Source organism: Festucalex cinctus, chromosome 19, assembly GCF_051991245.1.
Source record: "Festucalex cinctus isolate MCC-2025b chromosome 19, RoL_Fcin_1.0, whole genome shotgun sequence".
Taxonomy (NCBI): domain Eukaryota; kingdom Metazoa; phylum Chordata; class Actinopteri; order Syngnathiformes; family Syngnathidae; genus Festucalex; species Festucalex cinctus.
In genome coordinates, this window is record NC_135429.1 from 16,450,531 (window position 1) to 16,463,829 (window position 13,299).

Here is a 13,299-nt window from a genome sequence, read left to right on the forward strand (position 1 = left end):
TCCCAAAGACGTATTTATACGTTTTTTTTTTTTGTTTTTTTTTTAATGCTAAAGCATACAGAAGGCTTTGTTGCAGCCTCTCAACTGCAAAGAACGGTTGCAGAAATGGTAGTTATTACACAAACGGCCAGCAGGTGGCAGCAGAGCAAAGGAGATCAACCAGGGCCATCTAGAAAAAACGCTAATAGATAGATTTGTGAAAACTGATGAAACTTAGCTCTCTTCTAATGCTAATTGCTGCAAAACGGAAACAGATAGAAACATATTTTTTTTCCTAATGAAAGAAGAGACGTTAATCTTTCTTTTGATAGGTTCCATGCTTTTATAGCAATAGAACACAATATTCTGTGGGCCTTGCAAAATCAGTCAAAATTCAGTAAAACAGCCGGGAGCGAACGGGATTGCTTCTGTGAAAATGGCTGGGAGTGAATGAGTTAAGAGTCTCTCCATTCAATGCTTCCAAAGCAGATGTGTTTCTACAACTGCACAATTGAGGATTTGTCAAAGTCTGTACAATTGAGTTGTTTGACTCATCCTGTCGCTGCATAAATTTAAATATCAAATGTCTTTGCAGTGCCTCACAGGTAGGAATGTGAGCATTAAAACAAACAACTGGCTTGCACTGTACCATCTGGGCATCCTCAGCAGGAGCCTAAAGGTGTCATTATAGGCCACAGTGAGTCTACGGATGGTGCACCCACCCCAACTGAATCGTGTACAGTGGAATGAAATACTTGTAGGCTTTAACCATGGCACACTTCACCTGAGGAGAACACGTACTAGATTTGCGCAGCAACATGTTCGCCTGGGCATACAGTTTACAAGATCGTCTCTCATCACACTAGTCATCAGTTAGAAAATGTCACACTTTGCAAGCATGTATGAGAGGCTTTCCACATGACTAAAATACAGGAAATAAAACATTTTTGTCTTCCTTGCTTCTAATAATTATTATGCGGCTCCTAGTGGGATTATACAAAATGTCATGTTCTTTCCCAAATTCAGAACAGATTCTTAACTCTTTGGCCGCCAAAAACGTTTAATGACGTATTCTAAAATCCTAATGAATGCCGCCAAAAACGTTAATTTACGTTTATTACATTTTTTTTTCTTTTCTCTAAGTGGGCAGTGCAACGTCTTGTGCAGCGCTGCCTCGTCACTAAACAAAAAATATTAGTGTCAAAGTCACTGCTGCGCAAAAAAAATGTATCTTTTCACAAAAAGCTTGTTTTTCTTAATATTTTTGTATTTTCGCTTATGTCACTCAAATGACCTCATTTCTAATGGAGATTACTAAAGAACGGAATAAGATAGAAACATACTTTTTTTTTCCTCATGAAAGAATGCAATCCAATCTTTCATATAGTATCCACCATATTTATGTCGTCATGCTGCACAATATTCTGTTTGCTTTGAAAGATGAGTGAAAATGCTCCAAATCGGCTGGCACCGTTGGGGTTTTTTTGGCTAATTTTTGGCAGCCAAGAGTTAACAACTGTTGCATCCCCGCACTGTACGGGCTGATTACCACCAAATCATCCGCATACATGAGATGGTTAACAGCTGCTGTTTCAAAGACACACCCGGTTTTACAACTGTTCAATTGTGAGGATAGGTCATCAATGTACATATTAAATAAAGCCGGAGAGAGAATTTCCCCTTACCGAACACCATTACTAACATGAAAAGGCTCAGAAAGGACATTTGTCCCATTTTACGTACATTCATTGATTTGCATACCAAAAAGCACCAAGTATCGAGTCTCACCTCTATTCATTAATTTGATAAATAGCTTTAAATGGTTTACTCTGTCAAAAGCCTTTCAATCAAAAAGTACAGAAAAACTGAAGTACTCAAACTGAGATATTTTCCTACAATTTCCTTTAGAGCATAATTGCACTGTGCCATTGTTTTTGTTAAAGCCGAACTGATTATCACTTGTTAAGACAAACATTTCCAGTCTAATTCACAAAATAATCTCGAGCACTTTTGAGAGAACGCTAGCAAGAGCAATTGGCCTTTAATTTTGCAAACCGTTTAGTTTAGCTATCTTGTCTTTAATGACAGGAACTAAAACAACAGATATCATACAATAGGCGTTTTTCCACCACCGGAATGTTTGGAGAACTTTTCAGTTTACCTTGGTAAAATTCAGTTCTCGCGTTTTTCCACCAACAACAATTACCAGGGTGATTAAATTCCCCAGGGGGCATCCAAGTACTATCTCGGCAGCAGGGTCTTGCTGAGCCAGGCAGGAACTTTGAGGGGGTGGGCGGCGAGAACTGCAAGAGGCTGTGGAAACACAAATCATAAATTCCCTGCGGAACTTTTACCACCAGTTCCTGGGCTTGTTGGTGGAAAAACGCCTAATCAGGTAAAACACCATGGGTCAAAAACCCAGTAAAGCACATTGACAACAGAGGACATAATCTGTAGCTTGATTATTTCAAATGTTCTGCTGTTATGGTGTCTAGTCCACAGGCTTTATTACGGGTACCAAACCCTCAGTCATATTAACAATATCAATGATGACATTGTCACTTTTAACAGAATTGAATAAATCACCATAATATTTTCTGAGCCACACACACTAGTGATGTAACGATTAGTGCAATATCGTGATATCGTGGTATTAAAACTGCCACAATATCGTCGTCATCATGTTCACAATATTTAAAAGGAACAGATCTCCTAAAAAAAAAAAAAAAAAGTCACATTGATTTCAATTTGTGCAGTTCTAGCACCTTCTAGTGGCTAGTTTATTAGTGCAATTAAATTTTCATTAAGGATGTTTTGGCCTTCTATGTTTAAAATCTATGCTAATTGTCAGATGAAGGGGAACATAATTTGCTTGTGAAGCGATCAATGTGTGCTTACATTACCAAGTAAGTGCCTCAATATTGTTATTAGAGATTGTAGGTGGTTTATATGCATTGCTGTTATGCAAAAGCACAATATTGTGCTTTTTTTAGTATGAGCTCTTTTTTTTTAAATACCCCCCCCCCCCCACACACACACACACACACACAATATTGTGATAATTATCGTATCATGACCTTCAGATCGTGATATTGTATCCTGATGTTTGAATATCGTTACATTCCTAATGCACACTTTTAGATGGCAGTGGGGTTTTTAACTCATAACTATAACCTCTTTCCAAAATTCATAATAATCATTATTCTGAAGCCTCATGGCAAGTGAATCTGCTCTCATTGCATTTTCATTTAATATAGCAAAGGCAATTTTTAAATTTGGCATTAGTAGTTCTTTTAAGTTCAAATATGGACTCTTGTCTCGGCTTCCCTGCTTTTCATGCCATGTTCATGCCAAATCATTCCATCCAAGTTTAACATAACTTTTGTAATTCCGCTTCTGAAAACACTTACTACTTTCTTTAAGGACTTGCATAATGTTTTCGTACAATGCACAGAGTTCACTATAATGTTGCTCCTTCTTACAATTAGAATCAGTACATATGACTGCCTCTGTGGGTAGTCGAACCGTCTTCAGCAACACATCTGTCGTATTAGAGAAATTATTGATATCAATTTCAGTAAGTTTAGACCAGTCAGGCCTGGCTGTATGCCTGTCAGCCGTTTTAAAGGAACATTGTGGAATTTGCCACTCTTGTACTTGCGCCTGCCACCTCTGGTCAGCATCTAAACTGCAGCATCTGTGTCAAGCTCGTGCATGGTGCGCGGGCGAGTACATGCAGTCATTTTTATTTATTTTTTTAAATTTTATTTTTTTATTTTTTTTCAGTTTTCTTTGAGTTTGAGCTGGAGTTTGGGCTGTGCTCGAAGCCTCTTTTTTTTTTTTTTTTTCCAGTTTCCATTCCAATTGTCATACCTCCACTAACAAAACACTGCCTGCCCCTGGGGACGAGCACGACATCACCCCCAAAAAGTCCAGCCATCCTCGCACTAGGGGTGGGAATCTCTGACATGAGGCCGATTCGATATTTATCTCGATACACAAGTTGCGATTCGATTGAAAAACGATTATCTTTCAGAACAGAACGGTTCGATACGGTTCGATTAAGTTTGGGAACGATACGATTTTCGATTCGATACGATTAATTTCAATATTCAAAACTTATAGTGACATTTGTTGCTTGTAAACATTAATCTTAAAACACCACAAATTTTTACAGTATCTACAAATGTGTTAAAAAAGAACACCAACAATGTCTTCTATATTTTTATATATTGAATCAATTATTTAAATGGACCGGAACAAAGGGCTGGGCGATATGACTGAAAAATGTATCAATTTAAATATTTATTAGTTGTTATTGACAGTTGTAATTGTTTTTTGTTTTGTTTTTTTAATTCAAAATCAGGATCAGGAAAACAAAAGGCTGATAATTCAATTTGAAATATTTAACCTTTAAAAACACACCAACACAATTAAACAGAATATGTCCACATTGTGAAGTATTTCAGAAACATAAATTTAAGACATGAAATAAACCTACCGTCCAGCCAAAAGAAATATGAAGCCACCTTATGGAACAATAAATCTATCAAACACATTTTAACAACTTAATATATCCAAAAATATTTTCAAAAGTTCATTTCCCTTTTTAATCAACAATTTTTGTTTTTAACAATTTTTGTTTTTCTTTGCCATCACATTCATTTTTGGTTAATGTATGACATCTTTTTTGTTTTTTATCTGAGACACGATGATGACCACACCACTGTTTATGTTTTGTTTTTTGGGCTGTCGTTCATTTTGAGTTTGATGACGTAATCACGGGCACGTCTCAGTTCTCCTATCTGCTGCTCATGCTAGTTGTATACGTTGACAGGGAGCCACAAACTGAGAAATGAGATACTTGCAGTGTGCTTTTAGCTTAGCTGGTGTGTTGGCTGTGGGACATACCTGTGTCGTTTGAATCCATGCATTGGATCGTCACGGGAGTTATTCTTTTTGGCTCGCGCGCAGTACCAACGCCGGCCCGGGACATACACGTGCACCGAGAGGACTCGATAGCCATGGGAAATACCGAGATGTACGGCACCGGCTTCTGCTAACTGTCTCCATTTGCATGTTGTCACTCGTTGTGCGCGCACGCGCCGTGTCGCGAGCACGGCGTTGACGGTAGGCTCCCCCCCCCAAGGTGCGTAACGTCTTTTTTTTTTTTTTTTTTTTTTTTTTTTTTAATTTATTGTATAATTTTAAACAAGTTATACAACGAACTTGAGAACAATTCACACACACACACGTCATTAATACAAGAAAAAACAAATACGCAAATAAGCCAGGGGGTTACTTAAATAAAAACATTAAAGAAAGAGCATAAAGCCACAGTTCTCATTGCTTTCTTGTTTGTCGAGTTCAATATTGTATTAATGTACTGTTTGGTTTCCAATTCAAAAACTGAAAACAAAGGTTTTGAATGACTAACTTTAGATTTGTGTATATGAAATTTAGCCAAAATAATTATCAAGTTAATCAATAAAACATTTTTGTTCCGTTCATTATCATCATTACAGAATCCAAACAGTACATTTTTCCAGAAAAGACAGAAAGTAGAGTCAATATAATCAATAATAAATCGAGACACCTCTTTCCAAAATCTTTTTGTATAAGGGCAATACCAAAATAGATGGACCAATGTTTCAGGGGACAATTCACAGAATGAGCAATCAACACAAATGTCTTTCTTGAATCTAAGGAGATAATTTTTAACAGGATAATATCTATGTATTATTTTAAAAGAAATTTCCCTTACTTTATTTGTTAAAAGATATTTGTATGGCAGAGACCAAATTTGTTTCCAATGCAAACCACTAGCAAAACCAGACCAGTAAGAAATCACATACGGAATTGTAGAAACATTTCTTTGAAACAAGGAGCGTATACAACGATTGTTGTTTCTCACAGAAATATTAAGACAAGATTTGCCTATTAAAGTTGCCTTGGGGTCCAATTTAGGTAAAGAGACATTTGTTCCCACTCCTTTCAAAAGGAACAAAATTCCAACTGGAATAGCATCCATGACCATAGCAAACTCCTTAGGAGAAACAGGAAGGCTAAATTTATTCAAAAATTCTGAATAGTTTAAAAGTAAACCTTCATTATTGAGTAATTGACTAACCAGAATGATGTTATTACCAAACCAATTAGGACAAAATAAGGATCTATTCTTATGCAAGACATGGCGGCTATTCCAGATAAAGCATCTATGGGGAGAAAAATTGTGCTTATAAATCAAAGACCAAGCCAACAGCATTTGTTTGTGGAAATTGGACAAAGACATGGGGATTTTCTCAATCTTGTAGTCACATAAAAGTAAAAATTCAAGACCTCCGACTTGAGAAAAAACATAATTAGGAATGAAATTCCAAATAGATGTGGGATTGCTCAGAAACTGTTTCACCCAATTAATCTTAAACGTATTATTTAGAGTAGTAAAATCAAGAAAGTTCAAACCACCAGTCTCATATGTATTCATTACAACAGATCTTTTCACATAATGAGTCTTATTCCTCCATAAGAAATCAAAAAGCATCTTATCAATAATATTGCAAGTAGTCTTATTAACAAATAAAGAGATTGCTGCATAAGTAAGACGTGACAATCCTTCCGCCTTCGCCAACAACGTTCGACCTTTTAAAGATAGATCTCTACCTAACCATTGGTTAAATTTCGCTTTTGCTTTATGAATAATTGGTGTGAAATTTTCAGTACACCTCGTAACATCATTTTTCATTATAGTAATGCCCAGATAGGTCACTTTTTCTTTAACTTGTATGTTATATATAGAAGTCTTGTCACACTTATGAATAGGTAGCAGTTCACACTTGTTTAAATTGAGATAAAGTCCAGAAGCTGCAGAAAAAAGTTGCACAGTTTCAATAGCAGCAGAGACTTGGCTTGAATTTTTCAGGAATAGGGTAGTATCATCAGCAAGCTGACTAATTAAAATTTCTCTTCCTGCAATAGATATACCTTGAATAGCACTTTGTTTTATGTGACAGGCGAGGAGCTGAGTACACAAAATAAACAAATAAGGAGAGGCTGGACAGCCCTGCCTTATTCCACGATTTAGAGCAAATCTCGGGGAAGTACCATTACTCAACCTGATGGAACTATTACCATTAGCATACATAGTTTTTATAGTTCTACAGAAAGACTCACCAAAACCAATTTTTTCCATACAACGAAAAATAAATTTATGCTCTACCGTATCAAATGCCTTGTAAAAATCTAAAAATAAAAGATAACTATGATCAGAGCAAAGATATGAATAATCAATTAGATCAAGTACAAGTCTGATATTATTAGAAATATGTCTTTTACTCATGAAACCAGACTGTACTTCATCAATTATCGAATCTAGTACACCTTTAGTTCTTTTAGCTATTATAGACGCGAATATTTTATAGTCATTATTCAACAAAGATATGGGCCTCCAGTTATCAATGAAATGAAGATCTTTTTTTGGTTTTGGTATTAAAGTAATTAGACCTTGTGACATTGAGGTAGGAAGAGACCCTTTCATAACACTTTCTAAAAAAACTTCAAGTAGAAAAGGAGCTAAATCGTTTGCAAAAGCTTTGTAGAATTCTCCTGTTAGGCCATCAATTCCAGGTGATTTATTAATTTTGAGGTGTTCAATAGCATAAAGGACTTCATCCAACTTTATATCCTCATCACAAAAGTCTCTATCATTTTGAGCTATCTGTGTAACATTGTCAAGAGAATTTAAAAAGGAAGTTGTAGATTGTTCACAATACTTAGAACTATATAAATTGCTGTAAAAGGTAGAACAGTACTTGGCTATGATTTTTGGGTCATCAGTTATTATGCCATCAATATTAAGTTCCCGTACCAAATTAGTTTTCCCATGGTGCCTTTCTAAACGAAAAAAATAGGCTGAATTTTGTTCACCTTCCTCGATCCATTTTTTCCTAGACCTCACAAATGCACCTTTAGCTTTGTTAAGATACAATTCATTTAATTTAGCCTGTAGTGAAGTCAACATGAGTCTATCTTCGTCTGTCACATTCACAAGGTTCTTCAATGATAAAGCAACTATTTCAGAGACTATCTTCTCTTCCTCCGATCTACGAGCTTTCGCCATGATACTACCATATTTCCTGAAGTATTGACAAGCCTCAAATTTAAATAATTCCCAGCTGCTACAAAAAGAGTCTTCCGCTTTAGCTTGGTTCCAAAATTTTTTAATTAGTCTTACAATATTATCCTTAACTGCATCATGCTGTAACAGAGAACTATTAAGCTTCCAGTAGGCATTTCTACACATTTTAGAGTTGTTCGAGTACAAAGGAATAGAGATTGAGACTGCATTATGATCAGTTAAAGGAGTTGTAATGATATCAACTGAGATTGGGTTTACGTTCATATTTTGAGAAATAAGCCAAAAATCAATACGTGACAACCTGGTGGCATTTCTATTACTCCAAGTGAACTCCTTCAGATTCGGGTTATTATTCCTCCATATATCAACCAAGTTAAAAACTTGCATGAATATCTTCAACCTATTGTTAACAGCAGATTGGTCACGTGGAGGCCAACAGTCCAAATCATGGTCCAATATCATATTGAAATCTCCACCCATCACTATGCCAGAATTTGGAAATTTGTCAAGCAAGTTCTTAATATAATTTTCCAATTCCTCAAGAAGGTCATTATTTCCAGAATTTGAGTTATAGCCATACACATTAACCAATATTACAATATTTCCAGTGCTGATTGATATTACCTGTAGCAAGAAATGGCCTGCTTTATCACACATGGTGTGTGAAATGTTACCAGAGAACAGGTGTTTCATTGTAGCAACCCCAGCAGAATATGCAGAACCATGAGCAAACCATAAGTCGTTACCCCACTGAGCTTTCCACAACCGCATGTCATCAGTGGTCGAGTGTGTCTCTTGAAAAAAACAAAAATCAAATCTATGCTGTTTAGCAAACAAAAAAATCGCTTTACGCTTTACAATATTTCTTAACCCCCTGGCATTGAGAGTAACAATAGACAAAGACGTATTAACAACAACAAACAAACAAACAAAAACAAGGTAAGATTTAGAGTGCTAGAACAATAACCCCGTTGTTTGGGACTGCACCATTTAAACATCACTATTAAATGAGTCAGTGGAACCCAACAATAGAAATAGACTAACTTCTGTCAACGGATTCTTCATCAGTTATTTTAGTCTAACGAAAAAACAAAATGCCCTACTAACAAAAGCAATCATATCCACTTAAATAAAAGAAACCTTTACTCTATAAAAATATAACTAATCCACGTGGCAAAAAGACAAATAAAAGTACGACCTTCCAAAAGTGGCCTTGCATCCAACAAAAAGAAGCATTCCTACTAGGAAAAAAAAACAAAATACAAAAAAAAACACAACGTGGCTTTTTTTTTTTTTTTTTTTTTTTTTTTTTTTTTTAAGTAAGGGATCCTTTTGCTTTTTTATGGCATTCCTTAGACGAGTACAAAATAGAGTCAGTGACACCCCTGAAGGGGCCTCCGACGAGTCCCTGATCTCAGTATCAGATAATCAATATCAGAAGTCGGCGGGTGGAACCTAAGCAGTAAGAAGCAGTTCAGTACCATTGGCAAAGGCTCTCCCTCCAACGAAATATGCCGTCTTCCCTTGCTCGCGTGCCTTCGCCACCAGTGGCCAAAGTTGCTTTCTTCTCTCCCTCGTAAATGATGACAAATCTTCAGCAAACCGCATCTTGTTGTCCTGGAGAAAAGCAGATTTTTTTGCCGCCTTCCAAACAGCATCTCGGTGAATTCTTGAAGTGAACTGAAGAATAATTCCTCGAGGTCTCGATTCATCATTTTTCAGCTGGCCTAGACGATGCACTGTGCCGATGACATCACAAAATTTCTCCTTTTCTCCGGGTAGAACAGCCTGGCAGATCAGAATCACCTCCTCACGGACATTTTGGTTCTTCTTTTCAGGTACTCCATAGAGTCGTAAATTCCAACGCCGCGAGTAATCTTCAAGTTCAGCCATCCGCTGCTCCACCGCGGACACTTTTGTCTCAGCCAAACCAACTCGCACATCAACGCGTTTCACTTTAACTTTGAGATCTCGTACTTCAGCACAAGCGTAGTCAACTGTCTTCTTCAGGTCCTCAATCCTCGACGTGATGTTTGTCTCCAAAGTATCGATTCTGGTGTTAAATAATGTCGATATTTGTTGTATCATGTTCACATTGTCTCCTTCTGCCGTACGAAGCTGCTTACTTTTCTTCGAAGCCGGCGGCTTTGATGGTGAGATCGGCAGGGGAGGAAAGTCAGCGTCCCTAACAGAAAGAACAGGCTGGTTCCGCAGACAATAGTCGTGCGCATTATCCACAAGCGCATTTTCAGGTGTAGACATCGGCTCCATGTTGTCAAAGTAGCTGATCACGTCGTTAGCTTAGCTCGTTTTAACGTGTCTTGACACGTGACAGCGCTCAAAAATGAAGAAAAAGAGAAACAACAAAAAACGACGAATACAGTTCACTGCTTCCACAGCACTGCAATAAAGGAAATCACGTTGAAAACTTTTCAGGCTAAAAGAAGCAAAATATCAGTGTTCCACCAACTCAAATCGGAACGAGGTACGCAGCTCCCAAAAACACAACCGCTTACGCCGCCATCTTGGCCTCCCTTCGTGCGTAACGTCTTTGCATTATGTTTACAACATCCGGGGAATGAAGCGCCTCTGAGCGCTACTTTGCTAGCTCTCTGTAAACACGGAAGTAGCTTGAATTGTGATGCGACTGAAATGTAAACAAAACAAGTAGAGCACGGCGCAGAACTCTTGCTATTGTTATGAAAACCATAAAGCCTCACTCGCAACCGATTCACAGCAACGCGATATCCGGTCCACAGCTTTACAAGCAATGTATCTAAGGATTCCCGGCGGAGTTTGTATCGGTTGACAAGTTTGCTACCGATACGGCCGTTTAGCTCCCCTTGACGACCGATGGTTCGGTCGAATCGTTTTTTTGTCCCACCCCTACCTCGCACCCATCCCTTCCCCACTGAAGTGAAGATTCAAGCGGATAGGGGCAGTCGTAGTTAACGTCAGGGCTCTTTGTACTCATCTGGGCTTTGGTGCGGCATGCTTGATGTAGAAAAAAGCTTTAACGTTAACATTTTAAACTCCACAATGCACATTTAAGTGTTTGGATGCACATTGAGTGACTCTCATCTTGCATGTTGTCCACAACCTTGAATGATAAAATGAAGTAAACACACACAAAAAACAAAACAAAAAGCACATTCCCCGCAAAAACAGCAGATGCTCTTTTACACCTTACGTCATTGGCATGCTCATGCATTCCTCCCACAGTTCAGTAAGTGTCCTTGACATTTTACAAACAATAACTGTTAGAAATTGAATATGTGAAGTACCGGGGACAACAACCGAACCTGTCCCTAAGCAAACTGAACAATTGTTACTGTTGTGTGCATGGTGGCCACTTTACTTTTCATCAGTTCACACTGACAAAAGTCATGGCCGTGGGTGTTTTGAGAATCCAAACAGAATATATATATTTTTTTATAGTAAACATCGGGATTTCACATTTTATGGCATCTAGTTGTTTGACATCAGGAACAGAGATAGAAAGTAACAAAGTACAAATACTTTGTGGTACATTTTCAAAACAGGGTTATGTTCTTAATGTACGCCAAGAAAAGACTTCCTAGCCACAAAACAGTTCCGCCAATCATATGAAGCATGGTTTGGCTTGGTCCATGTTATGACTTGGTATGTAATTATCTCTGAAAAAAAAAAAACAAACGAAAAAAAACGGGAAACATCAGAACACAGGAGAACATGGATATGAACAAAGGCAGACATTACATGCCCCTTTTGAGCTGCATGCCTATGGTGAGTGGCAACACTAAGCTAGTAGACAACAGTGCATTCCATTCCATTCCATACATTACACGGGAATAATCTTACACAGGTATTAAAAAAAAAAGAAGTTTGGGGAGTGGTAAATCAGCCATGAATATCATGCAATATTGTAATATCATGTAAAACTTACCTGATTATTTTAGATAGAAGAGGAATAATGAAATTAGTTAAATTAAACTCACACTACCTACTTGATAATAATAAACAAGTGTTTTTTCATTCAATTAATTTTTTTTACAACTATTTAAAAAATACAAATTACACCAATATAAAGAGAATTCCATTTTACGTTTATAAACAGAAAATATAATGCTAGTTGGGATATTAAAAATTGCATAAACAGGAAACGAGTGTTAGCTAATAAAAATGTTTAACCAGTAAAACCCCGCCTTTTAAAATTCAAATTATGGTGAATAATACCACATGTCGACAATCCGTCCATCCATCCATCCATCCATGCATTTTCTGAGCCGTCTGGGTCGCGGGGATGCTGGAGCCACGTCGACTGTCTAGTTGGAAAATTGCACATGAACGCCTCATGTTGCATTTTTCACTAGACAAGACTTGAGTTTTGATTTTGACTTTTGAGGTCTGCACATTAAAAGTCTTCAAAACTTGGCAATTAAAAAAACACAGAATTCATCTGACATTGTACTGCAACTGTCCTTTAGTGATAAATAATTTTATGCTCCAAAGTTGTTGTTGTGTACGTGTGACTGCTTGGGTCTGTTAACAGCATACTGTGTATTGCTACAATTTATCCGCTGTGTTGCTTGACCATTAAAACAAAAGTTTGCCACTCACTTGTAAACATTGTAACCAGTGGACTCAGGATTCCCAGCGATGTCAACTGTGTCATTCTGGATCGAGGTTTGGCGTTTGGTGGCTCCCATTACAGCGGCATGACGCGCTCACTGCTCAGTCATTGAGCCAGCGCCAGCGGGCAAACGCGCACTACTATCTAACCCGGAAGTAGATTTGGCTAAAGCGTTCGGCGTCCCACCCACCCCTCCCAATCCCGATTGTCATTGGCTAGCCTTAGCTGTCAATCAAAGCCAAACTTGAAAGGAGGTATGTGGTTGGCTGGCACGCCATGCTTTACTTGAACCAGAAGGCGCACGTTTACGTGACTGATGGGAAGAATAGTTGGTTGGTGAGGCATCTTAAAACAGCTAGGGTGGGCACGGCTGACTGCCAGGGCGGGCACGGAGCCCCAAGGCCTGCCCATGCCGACGGGTCCAGAAGTATCTAAAGGATTTAAGTACATAATACTAAGACTTGAACCTCTATGAAAGCATAAATTATGCTCGCTACTTCTTTATGCCACAGGCTAATACTTAGCCTAGTCAATCTTGGCCCAATTTCAGAAAAAGGAAATGTTATTGATT

The 13,299-nt window shown here is 37.8% G+C and overlaps 1 long non-coding RNA gene across 3 annotated transcripts in view; it reads right to left on the reverse strand.

The window, feature by feature from the left end:
- Positions 1–12,846, reverse strand: part of LOC144007676 (uncharacterized) — a 50,856-nt gene extending 38,010 nt beyond the window's left edge. For 2 of the 3 annotated variants that reach the window (XR_013280306.1, XR_013280307.1), the window contains exon 1: positions 4,891–5,049. This is a non-coding gene — a long non-coding RNA (uncharacterized LOC144007676). Of the gene's footprint in view, positions 1–4,890; positions 5,050–12,715 lie in introns of those variants that run through there. The other variant, XR_013280308.1, reaches the window with a different exon arrangement.
- Positions 12,847–13,299: the final 453 nt, after the last annotated feature.